This window comes from Mytilus edulis, chromosome 14, assembly GCF_963676685.1.
Source record: "Mytilus edulis chromosome 14, xbMytEdul2.2, whole genome shotgun sequence".
Lineage (NCBI taxonomy): Eukaryota > Metazoa > Mollusca > Bivalvia > Mytilida > Mytilidae > Mytilus > Mytilus edulis.
The window spans coordinates 6,150,033-6,168,130 of record NC_092357.1 but is presented as its reverse complement, the minus strand read 5'-3'; the positions used below and the strand labels follow the sequence as shown (position 1 = coordinate 6,168,130).

Genomic DNA, 18,098 nt, shown 5'->3' with positions numbered 1-18,098 from the left:
AAACACAAAACAATGCTGATTGTTTTGATATATTCAGTGGTGTTACTAAACTGGTCAATGGTGTTATTTTATCAAAATGGTCTCACCATTGACAGTAACACCAATGATTTACTGTGTATTTTAAGATTTAGTTACGAAATAAGTGCTACATTCCCCTATTCTATATGTTGTTACTGGTGCATGTTTCTATAATCAATATATTTCATAATTCAAAGTTCAGGAAATGTTTTCAAAAATGATTTTTATAAGGATACACCATGGACTCTATTTTCATTTATGATATAGCTTTTACTTACTTTTAAGATTTTTTCACTAAATTTTCAACATAAACGTTTGTTTTCTTTTGCATAACATGCTTACAGGTAACATTGCTAAGGGAGAAACTATTGAACTGCTGAAATCTTGAGAAAGATAACTCTTACATACCCTACCAATTAGTCTTTTGGTTACACCATTGACTTTAAAGAGGGTGGTAAAGGGGGGGTGCTTGCACGAAAAAAAACGTGAAATAAGACATAATTTCACGTTGAGCGTGAAATAATTTCTGTAATGAACGTTGCACGAAAAATAAATACTTTTATTTGAACCTTTTGTGACCTTCTTGTATATATTAACTCTTTGTTTTACATGATATTCCCGATTTAGTATACACATTTATGATATAATTGGTTTACGGCTTTTAAAAAGGTATTTCTTGACGATCCCTGCCAAGTGTTTGAATTTTATTTGAAAAATACCGAGCACGCAAAATAAGACTTTGAAAATCACGATGCACGTAAAATTAAATAAGCAGAACACGTTGAACGAGGCACCCGTCTTGCACGACTGTACGTCAAATAAAAAAGTAAAAACACGTTGAACGTGAAATAAAAAACGGCGATCACGTTGCACGAAAATAACCCTTTACCACCCTCTTTAAAAATGAGACTTTTCCATTTGGTGAATTTTTTTATTATAAAACCAACATACACCTCCCAAATCATTAATTTTTTTTTGTATGTACCAAAATGCAATAAAAAAAGGGATAAATCCTAATAACAAATGGTATGAATAGTCCTATTTCAGGTTTGAAAGGATTTATAGTAAAAAAATAACAGTTGATTCTGGCTATATCTAAGGAAACATTAAGGATGCATGTTTTTATAACATTTCATACTGTAAACTGTATATATAGTGTATCACAAAACATTCATATCTAACATATGCAAGTGTTATTTTGATACATTTTGATATATTTTCATGTTTTTTTACTTACTAGTAAACATACCAAATAACATAGTTTTGCATGTTTTTTTTTATAATGACCCTTATAAGAAAAGAAAAAAAGTACGCGTTATTAAACTATGGCAAAGTGATTGATTAGTTGAATTGTGTTGTAACAAAAAAGACGAGTTCGTTATGTTTTGTATTGATTGTTGGATGTTAAATAAACATAATATATACTACAAGTTTCCTTTTCCTTCGCCAATTTCATGCCATGCTTTCAAAATCTGCCCCTGGCATTTCTATTACCCAAAAATGTAAGTAGAGGTAAAGAAGGCTGTAATGACCAGGATTCAGACGTTATCATTCCTGGTGACCTGTGTCATGACCCTGCAACCTTGGTGCTTCACTTAAAGATATTATTATATGTCAAGGTTATTAAAAGTACAAATCGAGTATAGTGCATGCACGGACTTTTACCAGTTGTAAAGTAGGTTAAAAATAAGGCTCAGATGGTCGGTCTAGTACAATACAGGGTTTATATCTATATCATATTAACATGTTGACGTTTAATAAGACACTGGATGTTTGACACGTGACCCATTATAAATGTATCAACAGTATACTTTATGTAATTAGGGAGCTACCATTTGATTTTTATGGGGGGGGGGGGGGGGGGGGGGGGGGGGGGGGGGGGGGGGCTAGGATGAAATTTGAAAAATAGGCAGGACAGGAGTTCTGAGTAAAAAAAGGCAGGATGAGACACTTTGCAAAAAAAAAAAGGCAGGATGACAATTTATGAAAAAAAGTCAGGACAAGCTAATAAAAAATATGGCAGGACCGAATAGAGTGAAAAATAAAAAGGCTGGACAGAGATTACAACTAAAAAAAAGGCAGGACAAAATTTTTCATCCTAGCCCCCCCCCCCCCCCATAAAAATCAAATGGTAGCTCCCTTAGTTGATGTAGCTTTTTCGGGTCTACGTTTGAAGATGAACAACATTGATAAGAGGCTAAAATAAATGTGTAAACGCTTTATTTAAAGACGGACATGTCTATAACATACTTGCATAGATACAAAAAGCTCATGTCAGCTTTTGAACCGACATTAACAACCATATTTTATTGTTTTTTGCTAAACGTCTAGTGGCAAATATTTCATGCATGTTTAGGACAATTGACAGTCATAGGTTATTTAGTTGATAAGATATCTTAAGAATTAAAAAAGAAGAGTTTATAAGTTATCTTATGAACGAAGCAAAACAGATAGCTATAATTTGATATATAAGATATCTTAATTAATTTATAAAACATCTCAATTTGAGTATTTATATATGTATGTTATTTAGCTTATAATTAAACTATCCTTATAACTTTATTATCTTAAGAAAATTACATAATACAAAATAATAATCATACACTCGGCTTCAGAAAAATACTACGCAGATTCAAAACAAAACCTTGATGTGTACAGTTCAACTAATGAATGCCATATATGGACATGTTATTTCAAATCAGATCGTCTGAATAAAATTAATGAGTAATACGCTTACCCTAATATATTTTTGATATTTTAGGCGATAGATACCAAAGGGACATTCAATCAGACGCGACTTACCAGACAAGAGAACAAATTTCCTGATTGTTTTGTTTATAAGAACATGAAATCAATAAAACACATATAATCACAATTGATTCACACATTTATATATGTATATTTCTGCCTTCAGATTAACCTTTCTGTAAACTGTATTTTTGTATACGTGTTAGTTTTATTCAGTTGCGGATCCAGGAATTTTCACTAAAATAATATTTATCATGCTCTGAAAATATACGCGTATGGAGAATTAAGTCAAGGCAGCTTTTAAAGCTTTTTAATTTTATGTATAATTTAAATTGTAATAAATAAAGAATTTCTGCAATGAATATAAAATTTTATGGAAAAAATCGTACATAAATAATTTTTAACAAACCATTAAAACAAAAGACAATTCATGGATAAAATAAGAGGCCGAATGAGTCTGAAATAAGAGTCCGAATGAGTCTGAAATTCTAAAGATCTCTAAAAGGTATTTAAACTCAAGGATGATCAAGGATGATATAAGGGACAGATACTTGATTATACTACTGAAAAACTAACCGGCCACATTTGAGGATTATCACTGCAGTAGGAGCCCTTTTCACAAAGAAATATTTGCCACTGGCTCAGTATATATTGCTGTATAAAAAGCTTGTTACAGAAATTATAATTCATACTTGATTTGCAACGATTTGAAGCTTAAAATGCAACAAATATCTCTTAAAATCCGGTCGTTGAAAACATACAATGTCCTAATATTTGCTACTAATATAAGGGTGTTTTACCATTTTGACTGGCTATTAAACCCTCGCAAAGTCGAATCTCAATATTTCGTCACACGATGCCATACCTTTTGTAAGATAAATATAATAATCAAACATATTATACTCTGCTGAATTACATGTATGTCAATGTATATGAAGCCATCTGACCAGAAACATGAGAACTCTCCATCCAGGTCACAATTTGTAAATGTAATCCTATATAGGTCAAAGTACGGCCTTCAACACGAAGCATTGGCTCACATCGAACAGCAAGCTATTAAGGTTGTCACAAATGACTAATGTAAAACCATTCAAACAGGAAAACCAAAGGTCCAAACTTAAAAAAAAAAAAAGAAAAAAAAAAGAGAAACGAGAAAACTTATAAATATGATCAACATCAACAAACGACAACCACTGAACACCAGGTTCCTGACTTGGGACAGGTGCAAACAGATGCCAAACCTAGATCTGAGACGCCATAATCATAAAATGGGTAAAGCTGACTATGCGGACTGGGCTTTGCTCATTTTGAAGACCGTACGGTGACTTATATTTGTTAATTTTTGTGTCATGTCGGTCTCTTGTGGACAGTTGTCTCATTGGCAATCATACTACATCTTCTTTTTTATATCTTGTAAAGAGTTGTCTAATTGACAGTCATACCACATCTTCTATTTTAAATTGAGACTGAACTGCATAAAACATTTTTTTATTTATCGGGGCCTTTTATAGCTGACTATGCGGTATGGGCTTTGCTCATTGTTAAAGGCCGTACGGTGACCTATAGTTGTTAATGTCTTTGTCATGTTGGTCTCTTGTGGACAGTTGTCTCATTGGCAATCATACCACATCTTCTTTTTTATATCTGGTAAAGAGTTGTCTAATTGGCAGTCATACCACATCTTCTATTTTAAATTGAGACTGAACTGCATAAAACATTTTTTTATTTATCGGGGCCTTTTATAGCTGACTATGCGGTATGGGCTTTGCTCATTGTTGAAGGCCGTACAGTAACCTATAGTTGTTAATGTCTGTGTCATGTTAGTCTCTTGTGGACAGTTGTCTAATTGGCAGTCATACCACATCTTCTATTTTAAATTGAGACTGAACTGCATAAAACATTTTTTTAATATCTTTATCTGACCAAAAAAATCGTGTTTACTGTACCCCTTCCTACCCTAACTTTTTTCCCTGACCTTAATTTTTTTGGCCATTTTTGATTAATAAGCACTGTTAAAGTTACAATGTTGCTCCCATAGACTCAATGTAAAAAATTAAAAATAAAATCCCTACCTACCTACCCTAGTTTTTTTCAGCATGTGACAGTAAACACACATACTTTTTAGTTTGACCTTAGTTTTGCAATATCAGAAACAAAAAAATACATTGTGTAATTTTAAAACTGTACAGTCATTCCCAAAAAATGGGTACAATTCGAATGTAGACACTGTTAAAAAATAAATTTCAACTGAGCAAAGAGAGAGTGTTGTTTTCTTCTGTGTCTATATCTAGTCTGTCATTTTTTAAATTTTTACTTACACCATTTTAGTTGTTTTCTAGTTTTAGCATTTTTTGTAAGACAAGGTAAGTATGAACGTATCGGAGGTTAGTGTTGTATAAAGTCATCTTAAAAATTGCATTAGAGAAAAACACAAGATTTAAATCCAGGCTCATGTGAAATGGGTTACATTTACCACCATAGCAAACTGATTTATACGTATTATTCTGTATATATTGAAAGCAAATACCAATTTTAAGGTCTGAATTAATATAGTGTTTAAAAAATAATTCAAATAAGCAGTTTTCACAACTTATTTAGTAATAAATTTAAACTAATGAAATGTTATGCTGTATAATATTTTAGTTTCATAATACAGCTTTCCAGGATAAACCCTATTATTTATGTTTTGAATCACTTGTATGTATTTTTTATGCTTGTATTAATCCACACCCCCATCTTTGTTACGGAGGTTGATATCAAACCAGTATCTGAATGCTGATACATAGTAACACTTAACTCTTTAATGCTAGCTTTTCTGAACAATTTATTGACATTACAAACTAAAAAACTGTTCTATCAAGTTATATGTTTCTTTTAGTCAAATGGACTTGTTCTTGTCAAAATCTCCGTAACGATTCATGAACTTTCACTCAAAAATATGTTTTACCTAAACCGAATACTGTTCAACTTAATTTTATTAGCTCTATACAGATAATGTCATCTTCCTTCACACCATAATGTATGTATTATACTCAACTATGAAGTTTTGGAGTCTGAAAATAGTATCATTTCGAAAATTTCTATCCTCCGTAACGACATTTAAAACCTCCATAACGGACAATTCCAATTCTTACCAACAGCAAACATATAAATGAATGTAAATATTGAAATTAAATGACAAACAAGACAACAGAATTAAACATTTTTCTTAGTAAATCGTTATCTAAAAAGAGTCCTGTTAGAGAAAAAAAACTTTTTTTCCTTAAATTTCTATCCTCCGTAACGTAAATCAATGATGTCGTCTATGATTGACATCACCTTTTGATTTTTATTAGTGATAATTGATGAACTGATTTGGTATCTATAACAATGTACAAGAATTTCAATTGGTATGATCGTGTTTACATGCATCTTTAGATTTTTTTTATTTGCATAACCTCCGTTACATTGATGAGTCCTAAATAATCTTGAAAATGTTTGCCATAAACCGCTGTTAGAGTTATGATTGTCGTCGTAATTACACAAGTTGTGTTGTAGACTATTTTAAATCTAAGAAAATGGCTGATATAACGTTTATTAAACGTTATAATGTTGCTCACATAAAAGGGAAAAAACAAGTTAACCTACCTTTCTCAAAACAACATTTTTTTTTCAAAATCTGTATTTTGTTTGTCTGTTTTCTTTATAATAAATTAAATGATGTCTGCTACAAAAATGACTTTCGGCAGTGTCGGCAGCCGCTGATACTGATAAAAAAGTCTGACAACTTAACTGTAAATAACTGCGTCACGGAGGTTATTTTAACGGAGGTTAGTTTTATTTACGTTATACATGGAAATATGTAACAATATTGTTGAGTTGCTTTCTCAAAACTGATTATTGAGAAGCTTTATGGGTGCTTTTAATGAAATAATCATCATTTTGATTTGTTCTTGGTTAGTGCGTTCCAAAATACGCGTTACGTAGGTTGGATTCTTATATGCGACAATCGAAAAAAAGAGAAAGAGAAGATTTTTTATAATTTTTCGTTTCATTGCAATAAAAGTTAAAGGCAAGATTTTAAAATTTGATGTATCAACTTTGCTTAAAGTCACTTTGGGCATGATTTCCAATCATATAAATATGTTTTGACTGTACCTAAAGATACGTTACGGTAGGTTATACGTTTATCGGCGACATTGGTTTAATGGGTAAATCAAAGTGTATATTATAACTTTTGATTCTAAAATATTTTTGTGGATAAAAATCAATATAGTGTCAAATAAAAAAAGCAAATCTAATCATGATTTACATGATATAAAGTATTTTAATTAACACCGATATTTGGAGTTTTTCTTGGCGACATTCGGAATTCGTGTGATTTCCGTATATTGAATAGAAAATCACACAAATATATTTACGATATACATCACAAAAGAATATAATTTTATTTTAGTATACATATTTATCACTTAGAACACGAAAAATATTATCTGTGACATATGTTAAGCTTGCATTTTGTGGTTATTTGCCGGCGACACTGAAATTTTGTAATTGTACCCATTTTTTTGGGAATGACTGTGTAGTACTTTGAATACTTACTTCTAGTTGAACATATGACTCGGACTTTTCTTGAACTGAATTTTAATGTGCGTATTGTTATGCGTTTACTTTTCTACATTGGCTAGAGGTATAGAGGGAGGGTTGAGATCTCACAAACATGTTTAACCCCGCCGCATTTTTGCGCCTGTCCCAAGTCAGGAGCCTCTGGCCTTTGTTAGTCTTGTATTATTTTAATTTTAGTTTCTTGTGTACAATTTGGAAATTAGTATGGCGTTCATTATCACTGAACTAGTATATATTTGTTTAGGGGCCAGTTGAAGGACGCCTCCGGGTGCGGGAATTTCTCGCTACATTGAAGACCTGTTGGTGACCTTCTGCTGTTGTTTTTTTTTCTATGGTCGGGTTGTTGTCTCTTTGGCACATTCCCCATTTCCATTCTCAATTTTAATCATTACAAGACAAATGCGTGACAAAATGTAATTATTACATGACAATGCGTGACAAAATGTAATTATTACATGACAATGCGTGACAAAATGTAATTATTACATGACAATGCGTGACAAAATGTAATTATTACATGACAATGCGTGACAAAATGTAATTATTACATGACAATGCGTGACAAAATGTAATTATTACATGACAATGCGTGACAAAATGTAATTAGTATATCACATTACAACAGTGTTGTCATACAATAACATGTCAGAAACTACAAATGAAGGAACACTAAATAACGGAGTCTAAACTAGCACCAACAATTCATCACTAGTAAAATCATTTCGACGACCCTCGTTTTGGTTTTATTGTGCGCTTATTGCGGGAAAGTAGCAACCAGTTGTAATCCAGGTAAGAATATAATATTAAAAGTGCATACTGAGCTACATTATATATATACCTTGTAAACAACAGTTTTTAGTGATTTGTAATAGTTTTGCTTGATTACCCTGTAAACATCGAAATGCTGATCCAGTTCCGTCGTCAGGTGGAGTCTTCATTTTTCGGCTGTCTCTGCGCTATTCCTAGTCTCGATGCACCAGAGTTATCGTTCTTACAGCCAACAATGCATATGGAGCGTCTGGATAATCGAGACTACGCTATTCCACAACAACTATTCCACAACAACCTCCAGAGGTGCGCCGACTCAGGAGATTGCTGACTTTAGGGAACATAAAGACAACTTTTTCTGAATCCCTTATTACTAATTATTGCTGTCGATTTGCCATTTACACTAGGGGGTCTCAGTAGAGGTCCGTATATATAAGACTCGATGTGCTTATAAACTTTCAATTTATATGAAGCACTTTTCCGCAGAGCCAACAACAAAGTTTATCGACATGTTGTAAGTATTCCAATGGGCACTAATTGCGCCCCTTTAATAGCAGACTTGTTTTTTTACTGTTATGAATCAGAGTTTATGAACAAAATCAGTAAAGACCTGTCTAAATTGCATTTCATTGATAAATTCAACAACACTTACCGTTATCTTGATGATATTTTTTCGTTAAATAATCAAGAATTTTCTACATGTACTACCGAAATTTATCCAAAGGAACTTACTTTATAAATAAATCTGATTTAAACGGTAATAAATGCCCTTTCCTAGATTTAGGTATTACGGTTTTACACGCGAAACTCCACACTACAATTTACGACAAACTGAGGGACGATTTTGTGTTCCCTATTGTTGATTTTCCCTTTTTGGATGGCGATGTTCCTTTGACACCATCTTATGGTGTTTATATGTTACAACTTGCTCTCTATGCCCATGTCTGTTGTGACTTTTTGATTTAATTAAAGACCAAACAGCTTATTGTTTATGTGCATCAACTAACGCAACATGGTAGTGACATAAAAGCTCTATGACGTTGTTTCTAGCAATGATATCTTGTGGAAATTTAACACAAATGGACACAAAAAATACTACACTATATTTAGCCTTCGTTCTAATAAAAATAATAAAATATAAATTTTGATCTCAACTTTTTGCATTTGCGCCGATCTGCATTTCATTTTTCTTATTCTTTCACATGCGTAGATTTTGTCTTATATTTGCGCCGATCATACCACAAAATACTTTAAACCTGTACTAAATTCTTCCATAGATATAACCATTTGGTTTTAAAGTTTGGTTGTACCTGTAGTAAACTTATCTTAATCGGAATTGCACATCCTCATTTTTAAGGAAATGTTGTAAACGATCCTGATAAACTTATCGTTCCTTTGAATAAACATATCAAAAAGGTTACCAACTCAACACTGTAATTATATCATTGAATATTGTTTTTATTGGTATTATTATTGGTTTTGTTATCAGTAAATTAAAAGAAAACTAATTATGTTTGTTATATACATATACACATTCATGGATTTACAATCTGTTGATAACTGTATCCTCAGATCTGTACTTAATTTGTTGGGATATACAAGTACTCGGCCACGTCCACTCTGTGTTTTTGTTAGATGTAATTCTATTTGTATCCGTCTGATGAGTAAAGCCCTTTTCAACTGATTTTTATAGTTCGTTCTTTTGTTGTACTGTTACAACACTGTCCCAGGTTAGGGGAGGGTTGGGACCCCGTTAACCTGTTTAAAGCCGCCACATTCTGTATGTATGTGCTGTCCCAAGTCTGATGCCTGTAATTCAGTGATTATCGTTTGTTGATGTGTTACATTTTTGTTATTCATTCATTTTTTGTACATAAATTAGGCCGTTAGTTTTTTTTACATTTGTCAGTTCGGGGTCTTTTATAGCTGACTCTGTGGTATGGGATTTGCTCATAGTTGAAGACCGTACAGTGACCTATAGTTGTTAATTTCTGTGTCATATTTGGTCTCTTTATATTTAAAAAAAAAAATTTAATCTCTAGTCGCCTGTTGCTTTTTGCTCATTTCTCGTCTTCTCATGATCTTTTTTATAACCCCTTTTTTGGCAATCAATCAAATTAGGGCACACTTTGCATACAATGTTGGCGCCTATAGATGCTGTTTCATTCACAATGATAAATGACAAGGGGCGAGATTTTTGTTAATAAATAAGGCCGTTAATTTTCTTGTTTTACATTGTCATTTCGGGGCCTTTTATAGCTGACTTTGCGGTATGGGCTTTGCTCATTGTTGAAGGCCGTATGGTGATCTATAGTTGTAAATTTCTGTGTCATTTTGGTCTCCTGTGGAGAGCTGTCTCATTGGCAATCATACCACATCTTCTTTTTCATATAGACCTGAACACTGTGTTTTTGCTTTTAGAAGTATATCTTACTAGAATGATCTCTAGAATAGAGAAAGAACTGCATAACATGCTGTTACTTGTTTGAAACAATCCTAATCCACTAGGGTGTTACGTGCTTTTAAAACCAGGCCCACTCCATCATCTTCTACATTTGAGAATGCCTGTACCAAGTCAGGAATGTGACAGTTGTTGTCTTCGTTTGATGTATTTTGTCATTTGATTTTGCCCGCGTTTGATTGGGGACTTTCCGTTTTGGGTTTCCTTGGAGTTCGGTATTTTTGTTATTTTACTTTTTATGTATATATGTTACTAAAATCAGACTCAGTTATTGCAGATCCACATACTCGCGCTAATTAAAATCTACATGTTGATGTATGTATACATAGTGATGGTGATGGTATATGCTGACTTCAATAACGTTTGCAAATTTATACCGATAAGTTCTAGTATTTTCAAAAGTTGTTTAATCCGGCCAGTTGGTGTAAAGTGATTTTTAGGCGTACAGATTATATAATTGGTTATTTGACTAGCTATAACAATATTTGATCATACAAATAGCATTTGTGAGATGTATTTAAGGAAGTTCGCTTGTCATGTTTTAAAATTTTTGTCAGATTTTCGAAATCCTCTAGTTTTATCCATTTGAATGCCTTAAAACTTTTGCCCATCGACCCCCATTTTTCTTTTTATAAATCTTTTGCATGTATAATGATAAGCAATCTGTAACAGTCTAATAAAATGTTTTTACTTATTTTTTGATAGTTTTTGAGAACTGAAACTTGTCTTTTGATTCCTAAAGTAATCCCCTATCTATATAAACTAGTGTTTTGATAAGTTTGGAACTGAGGAGCGAACTCCCTTAATTGGCTACCATTTGTATACTCGATACTCCAACTAATGTTGCTTTTTGTTTTAGGAAAAACAACATGTGTAACAGAAGACCTTCTGCATATGATCATGAGAGGAACTCCTAATTTGAAGGATGGTATGTTCATGTGTTAAGCTAAGAATTTTTACAAAATCATGATATTTTTGTCAGTCACAATGGCAACAAATAACACCAACTGATTTCGCGAGGATTTATAATACCTTACTGTATTTAGTGATAATAAAACTTCTAACACATTATCCAAATTTCCAGATAATCGAAATTTTTATAAGAACGAACTATTCAAATGCCATCTTGTTTAACAACTAAAAGTTAGTCTGTTTAAAAGAAATTATAATAATGAGAAAAGTCTTTATATACCAATCCAGCGCACATGCACACAAAAGATCGGAAACACAAATTTATGGTAGTGCTACTATATACATTTAAATATAACAGAGAAAAAAAGAAATAAAAAGAATTTGAAACGAAGTTCTCCTGTTTGTTTTATTGAAAAATGTAAGTGATATTGTTCGGTATGTATATGTTCCGGACCATGTAAGTATTTGGACCATACGCGTAATAATAAGACGTATGGTCATGACCATATGCGTGTACTCGTATATATATGGTCGGACCATACGCGTATGGTCCGACCGTACGCGTATGGTCGGACCATATGAGTATAATACTCGTTTGGTTATTAACGGGCCGGACCATATGAGTATTTTGACCATAAAGGTATTTTTTTTTAATTACATTTAAAAGTTTGAATAATACAAAAACTTTATCTAAAAAAACAATGATGGTTTACTTACATGACAGTGTATTATTTTTATAATTCAAATACTACGTAAAAATTAAACATTGATGCCATAGTTAGTTTTCATCTCTTACATTCTTGTATGTAGGCTTGGGGTGACATTTACTTCCACACGGTATCATTGCTTTTTTGCAGTTGCAAGTCTTGGTTGTGCACGATCCTTTTCATTTACACCTTTTGTTTACGAGTGAAAAGCTAGCCTTTTTGTAGCTGCGTACAGTGATTTCGAGGTCTTGGGCCATTCCGATATGTCACCGGTGTTTTTAAAAAGCAATAGATCTCAAATATCGTAACATGACTGCAATACACCATATTCACAAGACAAATTAAATAAACTATGTTACTTTCCAGTGCCTTATAATCTTCAATGTGTAACAGTTCAAGAAATTTTTATTTTTTTTAAGTCACTCGTAATAAAAAAAAAATCGGTAATGACCATCGGTTATGACCATCTGTATAAAATGTGTTTATCATAGTTTTCGCATAGTAAAATAAAATAAAATTAACTATGTGAAACTTCTAATTCTTATATTTAGTTAATTTTTATTATAATATAATAATAAAATCATCTATATGATAGCGTCTTTTTAATGAACTGTTATACTATCTGAATAGTTTATAAGTTTAAAAAGTAAACTGTAACCGAGTGTTAATTACCCCGACCATACGCGTATGGTCCGACCGTACGCGTATGGTTGGACCATATAAGTATATATCCATATGGTCATGACCATACGCGTATGGTCCGGAACATATATACATTATAGATCGAATGAAAATTAATTCCTCGTCTTTTATTTACTTCTCACCCCCTTTGTTAAATAAAGAAATACACTAAACGACAGACAATCTCCAAATGGAGCAAGATTATGCATATCATAAGCGAGCAGGAGTCTCAAGAAACCGAATGACTCGTGTTAGCATTAAAGAAGGTCTGGTTACATGGATTCTAATCTGACAGACTCTGTTCAAACCCTAATTTAATCAAAAGGTAATGACAATTTTTTTATTTTTAGATCTCGAACGAAGACCATCATTTTTTGCATCTTTAAAAACATCTCAAACTTTGTCTAACATAAAAGATATTGTAAAGTTTGATGATGCAAAGATCAATGTCGGGGGAGGATACGACTCTAGGACCGGAATATTTACTACAAAACAGAATGGAATCTATATCTTCTCCTGCACTATAATGGCTAACGGTGGCGGTGTAGTTCACTTCCAGCTGAACAAGAACAACCAATTCTATACCGGAGGCTATGCTGCTAAATCGAACTTCGGAGCCCACACAGTGACGTCCTTCATTGAACTAAGGACGGGAGATAAAGTGTATATTAAGGCTAGAACAGGAGGGACCGACAAAGTATATGGAGATCACTTTTCTACATTTTCCGGATATCTTTTGTCTAAGTAATAAAATATACTGATCTCGATGTTACATTTTAATTGATCTTAAGATCAAAACATTTCGTCTTTAATACAGATGTATAATTAATACATCTGTTAAACTTTCTTCCTTTACAAAGATAAAAAGATATATAGGGGTATGATCTGCTAATGAGACAACTTGCCTCAACCAGAGACAGAACGACATTGATTTAACCACTTATACATGTAGGTCAGCAATGAAAAAAAAGTAGGCTATAAATACCCCGACACAGTAAAGGTTTTTAAAGTTAAGTACTCATTTGGTTCATCTAAAAAAAAGTCGGAAACAGTCAAAATAAATCAAGACCCCTTAATATTTTGTCCATATTTTGAGTTAGAGCTGATGAAGTTTTCATACAATATTTGTACAATGTAGTCTTAGTAGTACAATTACATCACAACACTAGGTTAAGGACTGAGGATTTGTTGCATCAATCATGCTTAACCCCGCCACATTCTGTATTTGCCTGTTCCAAGATATACAGGAGCCCGTAATTCACAGGTTATCATTTGAAGCTGTATATCAAATTTGTTTTTAGTTTTTCGTTTTGTATACATCAACCAGCCCATTAGTTTTCTAGATTGAATTGTGTTGCTTTGTAATTTCGGAGCCTTTTTACAGAGATATCTGGATAAGTAACGGTCCGAAGGATGTGACCACCATTGCCAAAGAATCACCAAAGACGAAAGTTTTGAATTTTACAATAGAAATAAAAGTGAGGACCAGCATATTTTCTATAATCACCACTACGGAAATAAAGATGTCGAAAAATCGGCAGTTTGTTAGCCTACTGTGCGGTATGGGTTTTAAAGTATTAAATACCGTACGGTGACATATACATGTAGTTATCAAATTATACGTCCGGCATTTTATATTGACATCAGATCGACAGAAAACACATGAAACTTATTCATGAACTTTTGTTCACGCATCGTTGTAATAATAACGGAATTTGATGAGACTGTCGTACAAGTGATAGGTTTAGCGCTATAAAACCAGCTTCAATCCACCATTTTCTACATTTGAAAATGTCTGTCCAAGTCAGGAATATGACAGTTGTTGCCCATTCGTTTGATGTGTTTGTCATTTGATTTTGCCATGTGATTAGGGACTTTCCGATTGAATTTTCCTCGGAGTTCAGTATTTTTGTGATTTTACTTTTTACAAATAAGATTTAAGACATAAAATATTAATCAGAGAGTACTGAAATTGAATGAAAAAGCTTGTTTAAATTCAATAACAACAAAACAGCACCAAAGTTTCTAAGTCTGAAATATCTATTTGTACACATCCCATGGATGAATTGTAAAGACCTTATACAGCAATTCAGAGAAACTGACACATTGTGCAATGCAAATTATAAAATTCGCCTGCATATAGGACTGTATTTTCTGTATGTTTTAATTCATATATATACAACTCGTCTAAACATCAACCCAACAATGTTAGATCTGTAAATTTGCTTTCGCAAATTTTTTATTCTTCCCTCGCCGGGATTCGAACCCATGCTACTGTGATATCGTGACACCAAATCGCCTGCACTGCAGCCGTCCCTCTAGACCACACGACCACACGACCACCTGAACTCTCAAAAAAAGAGCTTTCGCTGGCCGTGTGTTACCTTTCCTCGTCAGTTTTAATCTAGCGGCGTACTACAGTGCATGATATATAAGGCATGAAGATGTTATTGTTACAGATCAGCTAAATTATCTATAGTAAAGGATCCTACAAATTAATGTAATATACAGTCACAGAAAATAATTATATTTATAAGTACGTCTGAGTCAGTGACAACTCTACAACAGATGTATCCATCGGATCGCAATAAATGATGGTGATACATGCATGGCTGTGTACATAATGTATATGAAACTCGTCTAAACATCAACCCAACAATGTTAGATCTGTAAATTTGCTTTCCCAAATTTTTGGTTCATCCCTCGCCGGGATTCGAACCCATGCTACTGTGATATCGTGACACCAAATCGCCTGCACTGCAGCCGTCCCGCTAGACCACATGACCACCTGGGCTCTCAAAAAAAGAGCTTTCGCTGGCCGTGTGTTACCTTTCCTCGTCAGTTTTAATCTAGCGGCGTACTACGTACAGTACATGGTATATAAGGCATGAAGATGTTATTGTTACAGATCAGCTAAATTATCTATAGTAAAGGATCCTACAAATTAATGTAATATACAGTCACAGAAAATAATTATATTTATAAGTACGTCTGAGTCAGTGACAACTCTACAACAGATGTATCCATCGGATCGCCATCAATGATGGTGATACATGGCTGTGTACATAATGCATATACAACTCGTCTAAACATAGATATATATACAAGAAAATGCGGTGTGAGTGCCAATGGGACAACTCTCCGTTCATCCAAGTATCACTTTTTAAAAGAAAAAAAAACATTATAGGTTAAAGTACAGTCTTAAACACGGAGCCTTGGCTCACACCGAACATCAAGATATAAAGGGCCCCAAAAATGACTAGTGCAAAACTATTCAAACGGGAAAACCAACGGTCTAATATATATAAACAAATGCAGCGGGTTTAAAGGTTTACATTTTTTAATAGGTACCAACTTTAACCCTTACCTGACACAATAGTGTAACATCACAACATAGGAAGAAACACTATAAAATATCAATTGAAATGGCTTAACTCCATCAAAAGACATATTGACACAAGTAAACATACACTGAACGAAAAATAAAGATCTATGACACAATGTAAATACAAAATCGATAAAATATTTTGGTATGACTGTCCAATGTCAGAAACCCCAGACGGTGTAAGTCTGAATGTACCTTTTCATATGTTATTGTCTTTTGATAAATCACGTGATATTTAGCGTTCATGGCAAACGTAGACAAGACAAGACAAGACAAGACATTATTTTATTTAAGTCTCACCTCTTCATTATATTAAAACATACAAATAGTTAATAAAACAACATCATTAAACATACAAGAGCCACTCTAAAAAAAAAGTTATGAGAGACTATGACGTATGATGGTTAGTCTGTTATATTCATTAATATATCTGGGTGGATTTTGTAGCTTGACATATTGTTAAGAAATCGCATCAATTGTGTAGGACTGTATTTACCATTAAAAGTTTGGGGTTGGTTTTGTTGGGGGGGGGGGGGGGGGGGGGGGGGGGGGCTCTTGTGTTGACATTGTCTCTGTTGTTTCTTTATGCCATCAGAATCTCCTTTCTGTCTTTAAACGAAACATTCAATTCAGAATTACGTGTAATAAATAACAGTTTTGAAATTTCATTTTATTGTCAATGTGTCTGTAAATAAGTGATGTAATTATAAAAGCACTTTTGTTTGTAAATATAATAGTTTCTAACAAATGGCTTTTTTATTCGTCATTTGATTTAGGACAACACAATGTCTTTATTTTCTTCGTAATGTGATTTGAAGTTAACACATTGTCTTTATTTTTATTCGTCAGGTGATTGAGGATAAAAAGTAAAATCACAAAAATACTGAACTCAGATGAAAATCCAATCGGAAAGTCCGTAATCACAGGGCAAAATCAAATGACAACACACATCAAAAACGAATGGACAAGAACTGTCATATCCCTGACTTGGTACAGGCATTTTCAGATGTAGAAAATGTTAGATTAAACCTCGTTTGTAGCAATAAACCTCTCACTTTGTTGACAGTCTGATCAAATAACACATTGTCTTTATTTTAATTTGTAATAAGATTTGGGGATAACACATTGTCTTTATTTTTATTCGTCGTTTGATTGAGGACAAGATATAAAAAAGGAAAAGAAGATGTGGTATGTTGCCAATGAGACAACTATCCACAACAGACCAAAATGACACAGACATTAACAACTATAGGTCACCGTACGGCCTTCAACAATGAGCAAATAAAATTGAGAATGGAAATGGGGAATGTGCCAAAGAGACAACAACCCGACCATAGAAAAAAACAACAGCAGAAGGTCACCAACTTCTTCTTCTTCTGGTATTCTTTTTCCGTCCACGTTGGGACAACCTCAATTGAGTACAGTTTTCCTTCTTCACTATCTACAGACAACAGTAATCCGTCATCACAATAATGTCAATAATATCCATCACCACATTTATATACACTATATATATACAACATATATATACACAATATCGATCACGGTAAAATTAGCACTAAATGTTCCCGGCACACTAACAATATACTTATTTCCTGTTAAAGACGCACAATTATCTCTTCTTAATGTCCAACGTTCTATATCTAGCAACGTGAAGAGCATAAATCAACTGCCTTGATAAATCTTCTATCCTTTGAAGTACTGTATTATCATTTGTATACCGAGAAAGTAACACAGTGCAGTCCAAGATAATTTGTAGTTGGTCATCAGTTGGTATGTCCCTCATTCTAAAGTTCAAGAAATCAGAGATAAT

The 18,098-nt window shown here is 33.2% G+C and overlaps 1 protein-coding gene and 1 long non-coding RNA gene across 2 annotated transcripts in view; one reads left to right on the top strand and one right to left on the bottom strand.

Moving 5' to 3' along the window:
* Positions 1-2,968, bottom strand: part of LOC139503459 (phosphonoacetaldehyde hydrolase-like) — a 4,863-nt gene extending 1,895 nt beyond the window's left edge. Inside the window, 1 exon segment of the mRNA XM_071293235.1 lies at positions 2,821-2,968. The gene's annotated coding sequence lies outside the window, so the exon portion shown is untranslated.
* Positions 2,969-8,011: 5,043 nt separating this feature from the next.
* Positions 8,012-13,660, top strand: LOC139503461 (uncharacterized). The gene is made up of 3 exons (XR_011659108.1): positions 8,012-8,160; positions 11,460-11,528; positions 13,251-13,660. It is a non-coding gene; the product is annotated as an uncharacterized lncRNA (long non-coding RNA).
* Positions 13,661-18,098: the final 4,438 nt, after the last annotated feature.